Here is a 23305-nt window from a genome sequence, read left to right as displayed (position 1 = left end):
AGTCAGGGGGCTTCACATACCCAACAACTGTCTCGGCCAGCAGGACAGGTGTAGACAAACACAAACAAAGGCTGTCCTATGGCATCTGAATGATGCATATGGGTAACCCCCCCAAGGCCTACACAGACAGACTACAGCAGGTCAGGCAGTGGGATGTTAGCTCTGAAGGGTAGGAAGTCAGAAACTAATATGTAGGTCAATCAAAGCTAAGACCTGTAGTACACTGATATGCCTCTAGTCAGCATGATAGGTTAGAATACAGAATGAAATGGAGTACCTGACATACCAGTACAGTCATAGCAAATGTGTACAAGTGTTAGGTGTGCCCCCCTATCCTATGCAGAAATGTAGAGACAGTCAGGTGTGCTCCCCCAATCTTGTGTAGAAATGTAATAACAGTCAGGTGTGCCCACGCAATCCTGTGTAGAAATGTAGAAACAGTCAGGTGTGCTCCCTCCAATCCTGTGTAGAAATGTAGTAACAGTCAGGTTTGCCCACCAATCCTGTGTAGAAATGTAGAAACAGTCAAGGTGTGCCCCCCCAATCCTGTGTAGAAATGTAGAAACAGTCAAGGTGTGCCCCCCAATCCTGTGTAGAAATGTAGTAACAGTCATGTGTGCCCACCCAATCCTGTGTAGAAATGTAAAAACAGTCAGATGTCCCTCCATCCTGTGAGGAAATGTAGAAATAGTCAGGTGTACCCTCACAATCGTGTGCAGAAATGTAGAAACAGTCAGGTGTGTCCCTCCACAATCCTATGTAGAAATGTAGTAACAGTCAGGTGTGTGTCCCCCACTCCTATGTAGACATGTAGAAACTGTCAGGTGTGCCCCTTCCCCCAATCCAGCATAGAAATATAGTAACAGTCAGGTGTGCCCCTCCCAGCCACTGTGTAGAAATGTAGAAACAGACAGGTGTGCCCTCTCCCACAATCCTGTGTAGAAATGTAGTAACAGTCAGGTGTGACTCCCTCCCCCAATCCTGTGTATGAATGTAGAAACAGCCAGGTGTGCTTTCCCAAACCCTACTAAGAAATGTAGTAACAGGCAGGTGTGCCCCCCAAACTTATTTCGAAATGTAGTAACCATCTGGTGTGCCCCCCCAATCTGATGTACACATGTCATAACAGTCAGGTATGCCCCCCCACAACCCTATGTAGAAATGTAGTAACATGTATGTGTAGGTATAATACCAGTGGAGCACAGATGCCCAGAGGTGGCCAAGGTAGCAGGATAGGTTGCAGCATTTGCACAATATGCAGGTATGTGTGTGTTAGGTTGGTGTGTGTTTCATATTGTGTGAGAGTGGTCAGTATGTATGCATGTTGAGGAAAGACCTGGTGACCATTGCCCACTACTGCTGATGACAGGGACAAGTCCTCACAACTGCAGTGCCAAAGACAATTCCAGCCAGTATAACACATGCTAGCAGTAAGCCATTGCAAATGCATGGTGGTAATATGTGTCACCATCTGAAAGACTGACATGGCATGACTGTTGGGCTAGATATACAAGCAGTACACAGGGGAAAGTATCCCAGACATACAGTATATATTGTGTCACTGTGAAATGGAGACACCCTTGGAATTGTGCATACAGGTATGCATCATATTATCTGGTTCTGTAGTATGAGATACCGGTGTTGTCTGCCCGAACACTTCCAGATCACAAAGGAGGTAGGACTGATGTATTGGGAAACAGCTGATGTACCTGCACATGCCAGCATAACTGGAATGCCCCATGCATATCTGTGTGTCAGATGCAAGTAGTGTCCAAAGCACACATGCACCCAACTCATGCAAACACCACCCACAGTTACCTCTCTGGTCGTATCCCTGCTGTTTGGAATGGGTACAATATGACCCCACCTGTATATGGCAGTAGTGAACGAATGCAGCATGCAGTGCAGGTGTCCCATGCAGGTGTGTCCCTAGCCAGAGGTAGCACCCTGCTAGCATCCACACCACTTGATCAAGACTGATAGAAGGTATTGGCATGAACACCTAGCACACCTACCCTGTCACCTCAGGGGAATATACTGTATGGTGGTCTGAGATTGTAGGACTGACAGAATGCAACAGCTTGCCACATCTGGCCCGCATCAACACCTAATGGGCCATAGGCCACTGCCAAAGACCTGTGTCTCACACGTACTGCCAATGCATGTTATGTCATGGACACCCAAATAACAACACAACACACTCCACATAAGCCATATGCAAGGCTATGTGGACAAACCACAGTAACATGTCCACCATGTCCCACTGCATGAACCGTGGACCAACACCAACACACAGCTGTGATGGAGTAATAACCTTAGAGAAAGTATCAGAGAATGTATGCATAATGTATGGAAGAGGATAGAATAACAGGGGGGGGTGGGTGCATGGGCAGCATGGAATGTGCAAGGTCCCACACAAAGCTGTGTGCACACACTATCCCTGGCTGCAAACACATAAATGGATGGCTACAAACCTGCCTGAACACCACAATAGGGGTAATATCCTGACTCATGGCCCCTGCCTCTGGGTAACCTGTGTGAATCTGTACAGCTGTGAGGTATTGCCACAGCAACATAAGGCCATACTGTCATGTTCATGGATGTACAAGTATGGGATCCTCTGCCAGCACTGTACCAAGGTGCTAAACTGGATACACAGACCAAGCAGCAAGTGTCTGCAGATCCCCCTCCAGAATGGCATAACTTACCATGAATATGTAGGCATCTGCCCACAATACCGGACACAGCTGGAGTCACGCTAGTCCCCAAGACATCACTGTGAGCAAGAATGTCCACTTGACAGTACATGAGGACAGAAAACATCAAAGTGTATAACAGTACACATGTCTGAATATCTCTGCTAACAGCAGCACCATGTAGCTGAAGCAGCACAGACGCAATAACCTACAGCACACACTATCCTCTGCACAGTTTGTCTCCATATTGCCAAATGATCGACGGATACCCAGTAGAAACAGTTTGCTACCTGTAGGTGTACAACACAAAGGTCTGCACCGGAGTACAAAATACCTGGAATCGATCCACACATTCAATACAGAAGGGCATACTGGGCATGCTCGCACACTTAGAGAAATTAAGGCAATGTCAGAAGAAAAATGAAGGCAATGTCAGACAACAACATACTGAAAGGTCATACTGGGCATGCTCACACACATAAACAAATGAAGCCCAGGTCTGCAAACAACAGTGGAACATACATATCTGGCAATTACAGATGTTAGTACATACACTCCTCAGTATGAACCAGTCATGCTTTGCACACACAGTGGATAGGAATACAGACATATATCCAAGGACAACACACTATAATAAGCCAAAAGTAGATGCATATAGATGTGTGGAAGAGAGTGACTGTGACAAGGAGCCATCCATTATGAGGCCTGTCCCCCACAGCACACAGCCAAATGGCTACAACCACATGAGGTGTAAATGTCACTCGCTGTAGGCATTAGCCATCGGTATCTGTCAGCATTACAGACTATGTGGTGCAAGTGCTAGCTGTGCAACAGGACTGTACAAGGAAGTAGTCATCTAACAGCTGTATACACATACCTGTGGAATATAACCCTGCGTGTGCCCGCATGTGGTCTGTCAACCTCTAGATGAATGGGTTATGGCCCATGCACACACACTGCCCTCCCCATAGCCCTACTATGACAAGCCTGCTGAGGTCATCCACTTTGAAATACACCTTTGGGAAAGGTGTAGCCCAATAATCTCTATGGTGTGTCCTATAACTGCGTACTGCTGTAGTGTGATAAACTAGTTAGGTAGGAGCTCTAATCCCAGACATGGCAACTGTGTGCATGTGTGTGTGTGTGTGTGTGTGTGTGTGTGTGTGTGTGTGTGTGTGTGTGTGTGTGTATTTCTCTCTGTGTGGAGAGCAATGCTTTTTAGGCTAGTCACACTGATTACAATTCAAATGCCATACTTTGGCAAGGCTGCTGATTTCATTCACTGTGAAATACACCTTTGGGAACAGTATAACCCAGTAATCATGGTGGTGCTTCCTATAACTGCATACTGCTATAGTGTGACAAATTAGTTAGGTAGGAGTTCTAGTCCCATACATGACAACTGTGTGCATGTGTGTGTGTATCTCTGTGTAGAGAGCAATGCTTTTTAGGTTAGTCACACTCACTACAATTCAAATGATCTACTTTGGCAAGACTGCTAATGTCATTCATTGTGAAATACATCTTTCGGAAAACAGTAGCCCAGTAATCTCTGTGGCACATCCTACAACTGTGTACTGCTGTAGTGTGCTAAACTAGCTCGATAGGAGTTCTAATCCCAGACATGGCAAGTGTGTGTGTTTCTGTCTGTGTAGAGAGCAATGATTTTTAGGCTAGTCACACTCACTACAATTCAAACACCCTACTTTGACAAGGCTGCTGATGTCATTCACTGTGAAATACACCTTGGGAAAGGTGTAGCCCAGTAATCTCAGTGGTGTATCCCATAACTGTGTGCTGTTGTAGTGTGATAAACTAGTTAGGCAGGAGTTGTAATCCCAGGCATGGCAACTGTGTGTGTGTGTGTGGGTGTGTATCTTTGGCTGTGTACAGAGCAAGGCTTTTTAGGCTACTCATGCTCACTACAAATCAAATGTCCTACTTTGGCAAGCCTGCTGATGTCATTCACTGTGAAATACACCTTTAGGAAAAGAGGACTTCACTAATCCCTGTGGCACATCCTATAACAGTGTAATGCTGTAGTGTAATATAGAACTCTGGTAGGGGTTCAATTCCCACACATGGCAGGTGTGGATGTGTGTGTAGGGAGCAATGCTTTTTAGGCTAGTGACACACACTACAATTCAAATGCCCTTTTTGGCAATCCTGCTGATGTCATTCACTGTGAAATACACCTTTGGGGAAAGAGCACTCCAGTAATATCTGTGGTGCATCCTATAACAGCGTAATGCTGTAGTGTAATATTGAACTCTGGTAGGGGTTCTATTCTCACACATGGCAGTTGTGGATGTTTTTGTGTGTGTTTTTATGTCTGTGTAGGGAGCAATGCTTTTATGCTAGTCACACTTACTACAATTCAAATACCCTACTTGCTTGTTTTTGTGAGTAATTTATAGCACTTTTATTGTCTGCATATACATTTATAGCTAGTTTCACTGTGTGTGAGGTATTAACTAGAAATTTTCTACAATTGTTAAACATCTGGTTGGGTCTGTTTGTTCCACCCTCCCTCCCTGTTGGTATCTTGTTTTTATACTTGGTGGCTTTGCAGTTGCCCTCCCCTACTGTAAATTTTATCTGGGGCACTCTTCCCAGTCTAGTGTCATTACCTCATTCTACCTAATCCTAAGGCTTACCCACTTAGTTTCTGCTCCTCCTTCCCACTTTTCACTTTACAAAAAAATAATTTTCTAAGCTTGTTTCCTGCCTTTCCTGTAAGTCGCCTAGTCTATATACAGATGTGCTGTATCCAGGACTGTTTGTAAGCTTCTGAGCCCCCAAGCCTTTCTGTGTTGAAGGGGAGCCATCTAGCTTAATTTTGTTTATTAGAACTAGCCAGTTTTCTAGTTTCAGCGCTCAAATCAGTTTCTTTGAGCTCAGCACTTGTTCAGAACTCATTGTAAGCACTAAATAAGCTACAAATCAATACAGCACTCAACTTTCCTCATTTGTCTAGAGGAAAACAGGTTTTAGTACTTAGTAAATAAACACCTATCCAGGCATGTCTAAGGGTCAGATCCTGGTATTTTCTCCTGTCTATCTGATGAATCTGGGCGTCTTGGGGCAATGCAGCAATTGCCTCGTACACAGACAACCCTCTCCTCCTACCACCCAACACTACAACCTTGTGGGAGATACACTTATATAGCCAAACTGGAAGCAAAGCTCTCTACACCCAAGACTGGACTAGACAGTCAAGAGGAGAAGGTAAACACTTGCACCACACCACACTCATCACATAGTCCCTCAAAAGCTACACCACCAAAATACACACATAGAAACAAGAAACACACACCTACATTCACAGAGGCTCTCAATAAAAATCTACCAAAGCAACAGGGACCTCAAAAGCAGAAATGCAAGCAACCCCCACCCCCCAACACAACCCAAATGACACATAGCCCACAAACTCAGTGTGCCACTCAACCACAGCCCATAAGGCATAACAATGTACACAACACTCTAGTCATAGATGACTCTATAGTCAGGCACACTGATGTTCCACTCACCAGGCTAAACAAGGAGAAAGTTACTGTCAGCTGCCTGTTGGGTGCCAGGATCCACCACATAATGCATGCACTCAGGTCACTCCACAACAAGTACAAATATGACTCTGTCATTGTCCATGTTGGTGTGAATGACCTGAGATGTACCTCCCTGGACTACATGAAAAGAGACATGGAGGAGCTGTCCGATCTTATAGCCCAGGCAGGTATGACCCTAGCTCTAAGTAGTATCCTGCCATCACCCAGAATTATACCACAGTACAAGGACAAAATGATTGACTTCAACAATTAGCTAAGCTTCTGGTGTCATTCTAAGGGGATCCAGTATCTGTCTGCCTGGGATGACATGATGCTTTGCCAGAGATGGCCTGCACCTGTCACCCTTGGGATTCCGGATACTGGCTAAGGCTCTTGCCACCCCTATGGTGCCTTTTTTAGGCAACGTTCAAATGTCAAATTTACCACCATAACAGGTACAAGCAAGCAAAATGTGAGGGTAATGCAACTTAATGCTAGAAGTCTAAACCTCAAAATGCACTCACTCAAGGCACTCCTTAAAATGGAGAACATCGACATCTGTGCAGTGACAGAAACCTGGTTCAAGGCTCCAAAGAGCATCCCCGCATTACCAGGCTATAAGTCATACCACACCTTTCAGCCACCTAACCTGGACTGGAACACTAAAGGTGGTGGCGTGTCTATATTCATTAAGGATATCCACACCTCCGGCCTAGTTGCTCAGCATAATGCATCCGAGATTATCCAAGTGCAACTAACTCTGGGCAAGACCGCTATCCAAATTGTAGCTTGCTACATATCCCCCACCATGCCCCAGGATTCCCACTCCTCAATTCTTGATTCACTGGATAATATTAGGGTACAACCTAACACCCTAATAATGGCCATTTTCAACTACCCCACCATTAACTGGGAAAACTACTCATGTACCAACTCAATGTTTTCTGGAATTCATAAATTCCAATGCCTTGGATCAACTTATCTACACCCCCACCAGGGGCAGCAATATCCTAGACCTGGTCATTACCAACATGGGCAACCAGTGTTCACACCAGAGGTCTGTTCCTCATTGGTCAGATCTGACCACAAGCTAATCACCCTAGACATCTACATCCCACCCCCCCATTAGGGAAACCACCGTAAAAAAATTCTCCAAATCCAACTTTACGACACCCATGCTGACGGACAATAGAGGTACGACTGGTGAATCCTACACAAATGCCCTTTATAAGCACTTACACGAGTGCATGGATCGTGCAATCCCTAACAGAACCAAGATGCTATCCTCCAAAAAAAGGAAGCCAATCTGATGGTCCCCTACCATAAACAAACTGTACAACAGAAGGAAGAAACTGTTTCAAAAAAGATTAAATTCCCATGATTGGAGGAACTCCATGGTCAGCCTCAGTAAGAAGCTGAGATCCCTCATAAAATCCTTCAAAGCTAGTTACGAAAACAAAATTGCCACTGATTCTAAAGACAACCACAAAGCATTCTATAGCTGCATTACCAGTCAAGAATCTCGATGGCAACACTCAGATCTGCTCTGAGTTACAGCACAATGGCATTAAATATGCAGAACCAATTGATATTGCCAACATCCTGGCAGATAGGTTCAGTGCTAACTTTACCCCTCTCTCACCCCCTAAAGGGTGCATCTCTATACCGGAAGAAGGCAAAGTTCCTGCAATCACAGCTGCACATGTAAAAAACACACTCTCCAAAGCCAAGAACACAGCATCCATGGGACCTGACCACATCCCAGGCTGCATTCTACATGAACTACAGAACAAACTGGCATGCCACCTAAGTACCATGTTCAATCATAGCCTCACCTCAGGCTTTGTGCCCTCTGAATGGTGCACAGCAACAGTTATCCCACTCCATAAAGAGGGAGCCACCATGGACCCTGGGAACTACCACCCCATCAGCCTGATGAGCCTGGACTGCAAGGCTACGGAATGTATCATCATGGAACTTATAAACAATGATATTGGTAATCTCCAAACACTGGACCCTACCCAGTTTGGGTTTGTAAAAGGTAGATCATGTCTCCTAAACCTGATAGACGTCTTTGAAGAGGTCACCAAAGCCGTAGATGAGGGTAAGGTGATTCACACAGCCTATCTGGATCTCACCAAGTGTTTTGACACCATCCCCCACTCTGGAATTATAGATAAATTCACTAAACTAGGTATAAATCCCTATGTCACAAGATGGGTTGCCAACTGGCTCACTGACAGAACCCACACTGTGAAAGTAGCAGTCTCTAAATCCAACTTCAGACAAGTGACAAGTGGAGTACCACAGGGTTCAGTCCTGGGTCCTCTCCTGTTTGGTATCTACTTCTCTGAAGTACAGGCTAACACAGAAGGCCTTTGGCTAACAAAGTTCGCAGATTACTAAAAACTAGGAGCCATAATCAAAACTCCTAACAATGTGGGCATCCTACAAAAGGGCCTCACTGAGACAGATGCCTGGTGTCAAAGCCATGGCCTCAAGCTCAATGCCAAAAAGGGCATTGTCATCCCTTTTGGTAAAAACTCTGTACCCATGAACTACCACATAGGTGATAGTCTACTTAACACTGAAAGTGTGATAAGAGACCTTGGGACACAGGTGGAGAGTAGTCTCTCCTTTGATAATCACATCACCACAGTAGTCAGGAAATCATTCTACGTGTCACACCTCATCACAAGAGGTTTCTCATCCAGGAAAAAAGAGGTCATTGTTCCCCTCTACTTATCACTCATTAGACCCATTATAGAGTACAATGCCCCTTTTGGTATGTACCTCACAAGACATCTACAACAACTGGAAAGGCCACAGGAATACCTCACAAAGAGGATTACCGGCCGGAAACAGATACCCTATGCAGACTATCTCAAAAACTCCAGCTTTACTGTGTCACATATCTCCTACTCAGAGGCGATCTCTGCCTAAAATTCAAAGCTATGTCAAACCCAGAGCTGTTGGACATGCTCCACTTATAGAAATCCCAATCCCTCTGAGATACATGCTCTAGGGACCTAAACCTTGTCACCACAATAAACAGAACATGCTGGAGGGATAGATTCCTGTCTCAGAGACTTCCCATACTCTGGAACAAACTACCAATCTATATCAAACAAAGCTCCTCATTAGCACTCTTCAAGAAAAATCTTGATTGGATGGGAGATAGGAAATTCACCATGGGGACCACTTCTGTGGCTTTGCTTGACAGGGGCACAGGAAAATAATTTTCTTGGGTGGCAAAAACCAGGGTATCTTTTTGCTAGACTTATATAGGCCCTAGGGCCAATAGCCTAGAACCTACCTATGAACCTACTTTGACAATCCTGCTGATGTCATTTACTGTGAAATACAACTTTGGGAAAGGAGCACTCCAGTAATCTCCATGGCACATCCTATAACTGTGTAGTGCTGTAGTGTCATAAACTAGTTAGATAGGAGTTAGTATTCCAGTAATCTTTGTGGCACATCCAATAACTGCGTAGTGCTGTAGTGTAATAAACTAGTTAGGTAGGAGTTCTAATCGCTGTCATGGCAGGTGTGTGTGTGTATGTGTGTGTGTGTGTGTGTGTGTGTGTGTGTACATGTGTGTGTGTGTACATGTGTGTGTGTATGTGTGTGTGCGTGTGTACGTGTGTGCATGTGCGTGTGTGTGTGTGTGTGTGTGTGTGTGTGTGTGTGTGCGTGTTTGTGTGTGTGTGTGTGTGTGTGTGTGTGTGTGTGTGTGTGTGTGTGTGTTTGTCATTTTGTGGAGATGGCTGTGAGTGTGTAACAACTGGACCCATTGTGGAGCGTGTTTTGCAAATTTCATATATGGTGGCCCTAATATATGTCACAATGTCCACCATACCAAGATAACAGATGTGAAATAGCCGAGAGGCTGGTGTGCAAATCCATACCCCCACATGTGACATCAAGGCTAGGTGAACAAAGTTAGCAGCCCTAGTATTATCCAGAGAACATTCTCAACCCATGTCTCATACACACATACACTTGCCTAGGCAACAACCGCTATGTTGGTAGTACCCTGCATATTGCCCACTGATAATAATCATGGTGTGATTGCAGTGGGCTACAGAGGGCATGGCACCCTGTCCATCAGTCTAATAGGCACATACATACAGACAGTGCACCTTCCCTATGTTCCCCACTGGACACCTGCAACACCTGTGGTGCCATCAAATGTGACACACAAAGGATATGCCATGCCTGAAACATGCCCTGTATGGACAGATGCCACTGAAACCAGGGAATACCTGTATCATGCTATCAATGTAGGTGCAGGATCAACCTGCTGTCCATTAACAGTTCCTGCCACATGAGGCCAGGACTAGCACATCTGATGATAACAATCTGTGTACCCAACATGGGCCAGACACCCTAGGTACAGTTCCACATGCCACTGTACATGCATGTGGGATGTGTACACATCCCAGACACCATCCATGTCATGGACTAAGGAACACATACATGGCAAGCAATGCACAGCAATGGCCACATACAATAGTTACCCAGGTGACTGGATGATGAATATAATACCCACCTGTGTGGGCAAATCCAGACTCTACACCCCTGAGCCACACTGCAGACCATTGTCATGTGGCCTGATGCCAAGGTATACTCATCACTTAGCCTTGTATATCTGTCTGGCACAGTCGACCACTACACACCCGTGAAGCAATGCATCCATGCATGTCAGTACTGACACCTTGTGTCTGTGTGTGTGTTGTGTATGATGCTTATGACCCCATTCATACTCACTACAACCCCCATTGGCATACTGAAGCATGCTGTCTGATGTCAGACACCTTCACATACGCTTTGCCCATATAACCTCCATATAACCCCTGTTGTGCATGTGATACCTCTACAGTACTGTGTTGTGGCAGTCTAAAGGGTCTATATTATAATTGCAAAAGCTGTCTTTCAGGAATACATGTTCATTGACAAATAAACATCGAAGAACGATAACAGCAAAGTACCAAAAGAGCAAAATGGAGAATGCCGAATGCATTCCCGGAAGTAACAGCGCCATACTGGTAAGGTAAACCTAACTGTACAAACCTTACCTAAAACACTTTTTCAAACATTTTTGTAGGGAGAAAAGCCCCCCTGCACCCCCCAAACTCCCCTACTTATATATACCAACTCTGAGACCACACTACAGTGGGGAAAAGGATTCATTTCCTCATCCCCACAATCACCTGCTGGCCAAGAGAATCCATTCAGCATTCTCCATTTCGCTCTTTTGGTACTTTGCTGTTCTCATTCTTCGATATTTATGTGTCAATGACCATGTATTCGTGAAAGACAGCATGCATGATTCTGACATAGACCCACCCTTTGCCCATATACTCTGTATAACCCCTTTGGTGCATGTGATACCTGCACAGTACTGTGTTGTGGCAATCTAACTAGTGATGAGCTGTATTCCTGACCCTGCCAAGTGTGTCAATGTGTGCGGGTCCCTGTGACAGTATGTCTGTGTTGACGCTGACACCTGTTCATGCGGACAGGCACGTTTACTACACCTAACGTATAGCTACCATATCACTGTTGCAGATGTCACTCACCATCACATACATGTAACATATGTGGCGCATCCAATAACTGCATAGACATGTGATAGCAATACATAGTCAGTCAGGGGTTTGATACCCTGTACTGGTAGGTGTGTGACATAAACATGCTTGAGTTTTACTCTCTCACCCCTCCCTGACATATCTTTGCCTCTGCCTGCCTCTCTCACTCCCTCTTTGGTGGATGTGTAGACTTACACCTGCATTGCTTAGGCAGCAGTATGTGTATTGTAAGTGATGCTCATGATCAGCTGATGGCCTCTGCACAAATTGCAGCCCTCTTCTAGCTGATTGCATGTGGAACAGCTGTGATAACATTTCCATAGCCAATTGTATGGAAAGACACTCCAATATCTAGGAACATCATGTTGGTGTTGGGCCTTTTCATTCACTGTGAGCAGGACCTAGATCTGTTGTTTGGCAAACAGCATCACATATGGACTGGGTATTTACCTCTAACAACATACACTGTAGAAACAGGCCAACACACAGAAGGGGGATGTTCCTGACTTGACTACAGACTGTAAGTGCTGTTATATTGCATTTGGAGTAATGTTGGTTTAACAGGGTGTGTGTGGATATGGCTGTCCTACATGTTTTAATACCTGCCATGTCAGTGCTATGTTTATGAGGAAACCCCGATCTGTAGGGTCATCTGCAGACTGGGCAGTGTGTGGTGCCTTTTGTTTCTTGTGCTACCCACAGAGCACCTATCTGTGAATTGCAGAAGATAGTGTGAGGATTGCAGTCAATATATGGTGACAGCCGTGAGAGTTACTGACTTCATATCCCTCATAGGACATATGTTGCAACAAACCCTGTTACAACAGTAAATGTATGAGGTTATCACAGCAACATGTCAATATTGGCCCTGTGTTTGTGCCTCCAGCCACAACTCTGTCAACTTCTGTACATATGTCATGCAGTAAGAGGTGCATATGTTCTGTACACCATATTTATTGACATCATATCTGATAACAAGCCAGTGAGCTATCAGACAGCTACACATGTTATGTATAGTAGGGGTTATATTTGAGGACATAACCTGGGCATTCTGTGGTTGTGTGTACAGTACTGAGGTCTGTGTACTTATGGTGATTGTCGACAGTGTGTGTATTGTGAATAAGTACCTTGGCCTGTGTACAGACTGTGGTACATGTCATTGTTCTTGGCCCTGTTCTAGCTGATGTTACATGCTGCTCCACTGTATGTTACCCTATCAGCTTACATGTTTGTAGGGCCAAACACATGCACACATGTCCCATACCACAGACAGGCATCAGACCACACTGTGTAACAGCCCGGTATATGTAGGGTTAGTGTGTGAGTAGCGCATATGAGGATGGTGTTGATCAGGTAGTCCATATACTGTAATATTATGCTAGCTTACCATATGTGGCTGTAGCTGTGTTAACATTGGTTGTGGTTATGCACTTTCACACAGGTGTCTGTTACTCTGTGCTGTGACATGCCTGTAGAGCCTGCTATATATGCAGGTACATTTACATTCCCCCATAGGAAATGAGGCCAGTGTTGAGGCAGTCTGCCTGTAGCCTGCACACTGCTTTGTTACATGCCTAGCAGCTTAGTGTACTTACCCAGTGAGATTTCATGTCCAGATACTTGACAGATGTACTGCTGCAAGGCCACCATAACAGTCATGTTTGTCAGACAAAGCAGTGGGATGCTGTACAGATGTATGTCACTAACTAGTGGGAAGTATGTGGCCATGGCACCTCTGTACCAGCGGTTATTATGTGTCAGGACAGACAGGGGTGTGTGAATGCATAACCTATGGGGGCAAATGTATACTAGTATTTACGTGATATACCCATCTACATGGCTGTTAACATCCACATTGTCAGGCTTGGTCCACATGTCTTGCACTAAGGGGTTCTGTGTATACCTCTGGACTGACCAGAGTGTGTCAGATTGTCCACATATATTGGCCATATCTCTGCTGTAGTCTACAGGAGCATTACTGTGCTAGCAGTGGTACTGTACTATGATGTCCTTAGGATGTCTGTCAGTAGCCAATAGTGCACATGTTAAAAGCAGATGTGACCTCCCACACACACCATGTCTGTGAAGACAATCCCTATTACAGTAGCAATAGTCTACAAATATACCTGCAATACATACCTGACATCCCCTTACACTAAGAGATTGGGACTACTGCGGCTGAGGTAGGGCTCCACTCCATGTTCAGGACGTATGGTGAACATATATGTATATATATATCCATATATCTATATAGATATATACACATATACATATCGACATACATAGATGGATATGTATATCTACACACACACACATATGTATATATATATATACATATAAACACTCAGATATATACATATACAGAGCAATATATGTCTACACATATACAGATAGAGATACATATGCACATATACGTATGGATATCTACATATATATTGACAGTAATAGGTATATCAGAACATATATACCCAAATAAATAGGCATATCTGTACACATAGGATGTGCATACATATATAGCTATATATACATATATATATATATATATATACATATATATATATATATATACACACACACACACACATATATATATATATATATATATATATATATATATATATATATATATATATATATATATATATATATGGGTCTACTTCAAAAGCACGAAAGCCCAGAAGATCAAAACTCAGAACACTGTGACCAGATGTATGAAACCACATAACACCAAAAGACCAGAAGCGCGAAATTCAAAATCCCGACATTACGGGATTTTGAGTTAGCACTTCTGGTGTTGCGGTGCAGGTAAGTATGGATGTGTAAGTGTATTTTTGAGGGGTATTGGTTTGTGTAAGTGTGTGTTGTGACTGTGGTGTGTGTGTGTGTGTGTGTGTGTGTGTGTGTGTGTGTGTGTGTGTGTGTGTGTGTGTGTGAGGGAATGTAATGTGTGGGTGTGAGTTTGCCTTGTGTGTCTGTGCGATCTCAGAGTTGGAATATTAAAGTGGGGAGCTGTGGGCGGTATTGTAGGATGTTGTGTTTAGGTATTTTGGGGCAGTTTTGTGTGTGTGTGTGTGTGTGTGTGTGTGTGTGTGTGTGTTTTGCATGTGTTTTACAGTTTTGTGATTTTGAGTTTCGTTATTGTGAGTGTTCGGTGTTGTGTGGTTTCGTGCATGTGGTCTCTGTGTTTTGGGTTTCGTTGTAATGGGCTTTCATTTTTGTGTAGTAGATCCATATATATATATATATATATATATATATATATATATATGTACATACGAAGAGATGTACACATGGCCATATATATGTTGCACTATACAGATGTGTATACAGACATATGTATGAGTATACATGTGTATGTATATGTAGACATACATCAACCTATATGTATATATCCATAGTCCTGTCATGTGTAAACCTCATGTTGTGTATACCCTCCCAGATGTAGCTCACCATATGTATCTGGCATGTGTACATTATGATAAAACAACATATGTTATGCAACAGTCATATTAATAACAAGTACTACACGATTGTGGAAGTAAAGGCAATTGTTCAATACAACTCAATATGTCTATTGACAGCTATATTTGTAAATCAACAGCTGTCTTCACAGTTGCCATGATGTAGTGGTTAAGTGTTGTGACTTTAGTATACAGGGTCCTGGGTTCAAGTCTTGCAACGGCTGTTCATTTTGTTGCTGGGCAGAACAACGGCTGTCGGATATAGAGCGGTTAAGGCAATTTTTAGCAGCTGTAAATGCATTTTCATGGTTTGTGCAAAGCTAAGCGGTGCTTAGCTATAGGTAACATATTGGCGCTTACACAGTGTAGGCTTTGCTTACCAGTGTGCAAATCAGCTCAGCTGTTATATTGCAGCAATGTTGATACTTGCTAAGCATGACTTAGCCCTGGTAACCAGTTCACACCACCCAGTCTGATAACATAGCAGGGTAATGACATCTGTAATAAGTGTATGTAATGCCATGTACAATACATGCACCAATGTGCTGTCATTTCAGTAGCAAGGGGTGTGAGTGTCATGTGTGGGACACAGATGTATATAAGGCGTGTACAGCACTGTTATCTATGTGAATTTGTTACATACAGGGGTAGTAGCCCAGGGTACGCGCTGTCACACTGGCATGTAGTGTATCATGCAGTACTACTTTTGACAGTGCTTACCCAGGCAAGAGTAGAGTGCTAAATGTAGTACTGATAACAGGCACACCTGCAGGCATAGCTGGACTCTGAGCCCTCCCTGTTGTATCCCTGGTGTGTGAGTTGTGTCACAGTATATACCCCATACTGGGTAATGATCTGACATGTGAAATGTAACTGTAGACTACCATCTGTACAACACATGTTAGTGAGGGCTACTGACATGTAGTTATGGCATACATATTGTTGTCAAACATCTGTCTGTCAACACACTCATCCTACTGCATAGCCACTTGCCAAACTGATGACTGTCAATCCCTGTACAGATGGCAGGTATCCAGCTGTGATATGTACAGGCAACCTAAGCTTGATTGACACTGACATGTCTGTCCAGCTGTGTAAGAACTGGCACATATAGGATATGTCACTTTGTATGCACCACATGCCACGAGTACCTCCACTACACTACCACAGTAAACAGAACATGTTTGGGTACAGGTCTCCATCACAGACACTAACCATGTTACATACATGTCAATTTGATAACCTCAGTAGCCATGTGCAGTAGGCACCTGGAGGATTAGCTGATGCATTTCATTCTCACCCTGAGGGTCACCACAGTAGTGTCTGTCAATAGATTGCTTGCTGCCACCTGGCAGGTGGCAGAATACCACTGTACACACAACCCATATACAACCCATCTCTCCTTGGACAGTAGCTAGGTACACAGCTAACACCACCTGCAGTGATGCACCTCTGTACTGACACATGTGTACATGTGCATATCTGAGTATAGCAGTGTCTGTGTGTTAGCACACCTGTACTTGGAAATTCCATGAGGGCCTTCACAATCAATGCAACACCCATTGCCATAGTCAGTTGTGGCTGCTGCTGTATGGGACATTACATGTACCCTGTTAAGCTCCTCCCCATACTGGCTACATGAGCCTTGCAGTACCAGTACAACAGTGTTGTACAAATGGGTTGATAGGCATGGGATACCCATTGTGTTCTGTCATGTTTGTGTATGTGTGCATGTCCGTATATCTGTAGGGTAAAGCATTCCGAGGCTACATACTCCTATTACAATACACATTGCCACACAGTAGTGCAGATAGTGTTGTTGCTGCCCATAGGTGACGCATGACAATGCAACACCCTACTACATGTGTGGCATGCGCATTAGATGCATATCCCTGTAGTAGCACTGTTGGGCTATACTATGGGTTGTATTGCAGTAGCGGCCAGTGTGTGATGGTGGGTATGGCAGAGTGCCATTGTGCGTTTCAGGGAGTACAATATCCACTGTGGGATGTGGGTGCTGTTTACACTGTCATTACACCAAAGTGCACCGGGTATATGTCCCATGTACCACGTTATGGTTACCACTGTCACCATCAACCATACAGGTAACTGAAACCACAATCCAGGACAGTTATGCATGTGCTGTGTACAGCCTACCTGTAACACATTGGACACATGGTCAAGTTAGTTAGCAGCGATAGGCCTGGTCTCTTGGATGTGTGTCTGCATGTTATGTGTCTGTTAATGTGTATATGAAGGTATGTCACACTATGTATTGTCCATGTACACCCATTACACCCCCCCATTAGCATACTGTACATGTCTGGGGATGTTCTGCATGTAACATGTAACCTGGGACACACCTCACCCTAAATGCTGTGTCATGTGTACAATGTAAGCCACACACTTCTGTATCACTACATGGCTAGGAAGGGGTCTAGTCCCAGTGTCGCCAAGTAACAGTGTGCATGTATGTGGATGAGTCTACATCAGGTTGCAGAGTATACATACCCTGGCAGGTCATCTGTCCATGTGGCACAGGCAATAACCATTTTAGTAACCTGTGAAATGTGTTCAACTGTACCCCAGATATGTCACAGCCATGGTGTCACCGCAGTGCCACACCCAGTTGTGGAATATGACTGCAGACCATCCTCATGCTGACACATGTACACCTACAACACAAATGAATAACTTTATAGGGACCGCAATCAACCAGTGTTACTAACATTTATAATGCAAAACTGCTGGACTGCTACACTACCTGACATATACGCATTACACTTCACTCCTTAGAACATGTTACACTGCAGTACTGTGGTACACTGTAGTACGGTCACTGTGTGCATCAGAACCATATCAGCCTGTCCCTGCATTGATGGTATGGATGACAGGGATTTGGCACAAGTATCACCATATGCAGAGGGCATCCTTGTGCTGACGCATGTACACCTACAACACAAATGGATAACAATATAGAGACCACAATCAACTAATGTTACTAACAGCTATAATGCATCACTGCTGGATGGCTACACTACCTGCCATATATACATTACACTTTACTCCTTACAACATGTTACACTGCAGTACTGTGGTACACTGTGGTACAGTCACCCTGTGCATCAGAACCATATTATCCTGTCCCTGCATTGATAGTATGGATGACACGGATGTGGCACAGATATCATCATATGCACAGGTTGTGATGTTGGTTTGCCAGAGGCCGAGGGTGGGCCATACATTTAACACCCATTACATCCCCCATTACCATACTGTACATGTCTGGGGATCTTCTGCATGTAACATGTAACATGGGACACACCTCACCCTAAATGCTGTGTCATGTGTGCAATGTAAGCCACACACTTCATTATCACTACATAAGTACGTAGGGGTCTAGTCCCAGTGTCACGAAGTAACAGTGTGCATGTATGTGGATGAGTCTACATCAGGTTGCCGAGTATACATGCCCCGGCGGGTCACCTGTCCATGTGGCACAGGCAATAACCATTTTAGTAACCTGTGAAATGTATTCAACTATACCCCAGATATGTCACAGACATAGTGTCACCACAGTGCCACACCCCATTGTGGAATATGACTGCAGACCATCCTCATGCTGACACATGTACACCTACAACACAAATGGATAACATTATAGGGATCGCAATCAACCAGTGTTACTAACAGCTATAATGCAACATTGCTGGACTGCTACACTACCTGACATATATGCATTACACTTCACTCCTTAGAACATGTTACACTGAAGTACTGTGGTACACTGTAGTACAGTCACTGTGTGCATCAGAACCATATTAACCTGTCCCTGCATTGATGGTATAGGTGACAGGGATGTGGCACAGGTATCACCATATGCACAGGGCATTCTTGTGCTGACACATATACACCTACAACACAAATGGATAACAATATAGAGACCACAATCAACCAGTGTCACTAACAGCTATAATGCATATTTGCTGGATGGCTACACTACCTGCCATATATACATTACACTTTACTCCTTACAACATGTTATACTGCAGTACTGTGGTACACTGTGGTACAGTCACCCTGTGCATAAGAACCATATTAGCCTGTCCCTGCATTGATAGTATGGATGACAGGAATGTGGCACATGTATCATCATATGCACAGGTTGTGATGTTGATTTGCCAGTGGTGGAGGGTGGGCCATACATTTAACACCATGTGTGTGGGTGAGGGGTGTACTGCAGTGAGCTGGGCGTGGTGCGGTGGTGTGTGCAGGAATGGGGTTGCCCTATTTGTGTTTGTATAGTGTGTGGGTATGCATGCACACAGTTCTGCCATGTGGCTGCCCTACACAGGTGTTTATGGATAGATGCAGACCATACCTGGCAGGGTGCGCAGTTCACTGGCTCCGGCTACAAACACGTGGACTGTGCCTGCCAGGAATTTCATGGGCATGTCCAGGTACAGGCCTTGATGTGCTACTCTCACCTGCTGATGACAAATGTCCACTTGTACCAGGTCCCTCCTGGGACTGGCCAGGATCACGTGCATGTGCCCTGCTGTGCTGTGGTGTGGACAGCACCCCCGCACTGCCAGGGCTGGTACTGCCACTATGGGAGCCCCTTGGTGTTCTAGCACATCCACGTTGAATACCAGCTGTTGGTGTTGCTGGCCTATGTCCATGCGGCCGTCACCTCACCCCCACCACACGTTCAAGCATGGACACACCACGGCCGATGAGGGCCATCATCTCACCATGCCATCTATCCATGAGCTCGGTACAAGCACGGATGGCACCAGACAGTTCACAGATGTTGTCACTTACAGATGTGAGAGCAGCCCTTTGCAGCCTCAGGCCCTGTCTGGTGTAACGTTCCATACGTGCTTGCACTGCCATGACAGCTTGAAACATGCGCCTGCTGGTACCAGCTATGTCGCCTCTGCCAGGGGCATGATGTCCACCGGCCCTACCACGAGTACCCTCAGACATCTGCCTATGTGGTGCCCTGCTGGTCATCTGGCTATGCCTGCTGTGACCAGACACAGTAGGCATGGTTACCACACATTCCTGTGCACTGCCACCAAACGCCAGCTGTCCCTCCACTATGGCCACTGGTAATGGGGTATGTATAGGCACTGTAATTGTGTGCAAGGTTGGGGTGGCTAAAAGGTGGATGCCAAATGATGGCGCATTGTCGGCCCCTGACAACCCCACCTGTGCCTCAACAGTACTATCATCATCTTTGGTGTCTGTATGGACACCAACATCAGATTGCATGCAGGAGGGCCCCTGACCCACCTCACCACCTGTGGGGGAAATCAATAAATGCACTTTAAAACCTGTACAGCATTGCCTAACAGTACATGCACACACACACACACACACACACACACACACACACACACACACACCTCTGTAATACCTACCTGTCCATGACTTTACAGAAAGTCCAACGTATATGTCCATGTGTACCCCATCCTGCATCTCACATGCTAACATACACACATTTATACCACTCATTAACATATCAGTCCTCTAAATGGCCTACACAAGCGGCCACAACACAAGACCTGTTACTACATTACCTACCTGACCTGTGTGTAGTGGTTTTTATATGGCCTCACTACTGTCATTTGGTGTTCATCCTGTGTATACCTGGACATCATGAGCATGGCCCCTATATGTGTGGGGTACAATGTTCTATCCATAATATCACGCACAGATGTGTCATGTGTATGTAGTGCTCAGTACATGCCAGATATGCTGCTCAATCAGCCTATCATGTGACAACTGTAATATTTGGATACACTCCATGGTGTTGATTAGTACTTTTCCCAATGCATTTGTAGTTCTACATACGTGGGTTGTAGGTGACCTCTCTGCTGAATGCAATATTAAGGGTGTACCTGATGTCTACCTTCCCTCTCGATGCCTGTTCCATGCTACAGACCATATTATACTATCGGCTGTCCTGTGATTACACACGACAAGTATTCCTGGTGTGTAATGTAGCAGTCCATGTACACGTACTGCATGATCCCAGAGGGAGGTACTGCTGTGTGAACACCCCACAATCACATATGTGCATACATGGCCAGCCACACAAACAAACACACATGCACACAAGCATCCTACATGCATCAACCTCCCTCCACTTCACCAGAGTGACCCTACAGAAAAACTCACTACTCACCAGGATGCACACACAGACACACACACACACACACACACACACACACACACACACACACACACACACACACACACACATGCATACACACACACACGAACACACACAAACGCGCACACATGCGTGCACACACACACACACACACACACACACACATACACACACACCCACATACAGGTGAGGTTGCACAGTGATAGTACACACAGTCCTCCTATTACCTCTCTGTCAACATGCATTACATATAGTACCCAACAGCATGCAGTGCAGCTATACTCAATCCATTCTAGCAACAGTATACATGTGTGTGATGCATGTACTGTGTCACTAGGTGAAGCCCATTCCCCTAGATACCACTGCACCCATGAACACAGTATTGCTGTGCACCTGTTCTGCACCCTGCCATGTACTGTGCACCACACCTCATAGGTGTACAGCCCATTGCTGAATGAGTACTACTGTGTTGGTTATGTCAGCTTTAATGCTCACAGCCCCTACGTTTTACAGCAACACATACCTGGGATGATAAGTAGACAGATGTAATTTGTGAATGCCTGATGTCTGATTCACAGCTCTCAACATCAACAGACCATGTATGACCAATCCAATACTCTTACACTGGCAACCATCAGAGCATACCATGGCTATGGGGGGTGTACACACCCTTATTGATATGACACACCCATCCTTGTTCTGCCATGGGACCACATCACCACATATCTTAAGAGTACATGAGCCCAATATGTGACATATGTCCTGTACTTTCACATGCAGTATCTAAGGAATCTGTTTGGCATGCGGATGCTGACCATGATGCATACACACCGTGTGGGCATATGTGTGCACACTCTTATCATGATGGTTTGTCGCACCTCTTCTTGTGTGTACTACAGCAGTCACTACTCCTGGCATGGGTATACCACCGTAGGCTATCTGCATTTGCCAGTGTATGTTCAGTTTGCCCTACACATGTCCCCCTATTCTGCATGGTTGCAAGGTCTACTCATGTGCACATCCCTTGATGTTCACACACTGCCATCACTATTGCTGTGGGGGTAGGGTTATGGCTGCCATAGGTTCTGAACCTGGCTATGTGCAGATACAGCCATTCTTAGCATCCTTAGGATGCCCTGCTGCAGTGCACTGGTGTGTCATGCTGACACCCCTCCCCCCCTCCTTCAGCCTTTTTGCAGATGCATGACAAGTAAGCCCTACATGTGTGTCACTTTGCATTGTCCCATACACTAAACACCACATGTTACAGCCTAGTCCCAGCTGATAATGTGGACCACTGTAATGCCTTATGCCATAGTGTATCTCTGCAGCAGTTGCCATTGTCCTACAGGTATATACACTGGTGTTGCACTGTATATGGGTGTTGTTCCAAACATGTCCCTATTGTAGGCCATGTTTGCCACCATTATGTTACTCCCTGTGGACACATTCCACAATGACAGGATGTTAGTTATCATGCAGGTGTCTGACATACCCTTCCAATATCCCATCATGATCACCCCTGTGATGCCATGCATTTCACAGCAACAATACATGCACATGTACAGCATGCATTCTGGGTAGGTGTGTTAGATGTGTGCATGGAATATGCCATCACCATTACATGCCTGGTGTATTGGAAGCATCTACATAAACCAAACTCACCAGCTACAGGCTGCTGCCTTGGTGATATCCCAGGAGGCACCTACATAAGAGGATGAGAGATGCAAAGTCAGGGGCCACAACTGTGGCAGTGCCACAGGGTGGGTGCAGTATTACAATACATCAACAGTACATTTCCACAATACTACAACATATGGACATCTGC

This window comes from Protopterus annectens, chromosome 9.part0 (genome assembly GCF_019279795.1).
Source record: "Protopterus annectens isolate FY-2018-M chromosome 9.part0, PAN1.0, whole genome shotgun sequence".
NCBI classification, from domain to species: domain Eukaryota; kingdom Metazoa; phylum Chordata; order Ceratodontiformes; family Protopteridae; genus Protopterus; species Protopterus annectens.
The sequence above is the reverse complement of the archived record's forward strand: the minus strand, read 5'-3'. Positions refer to the sequence as shown.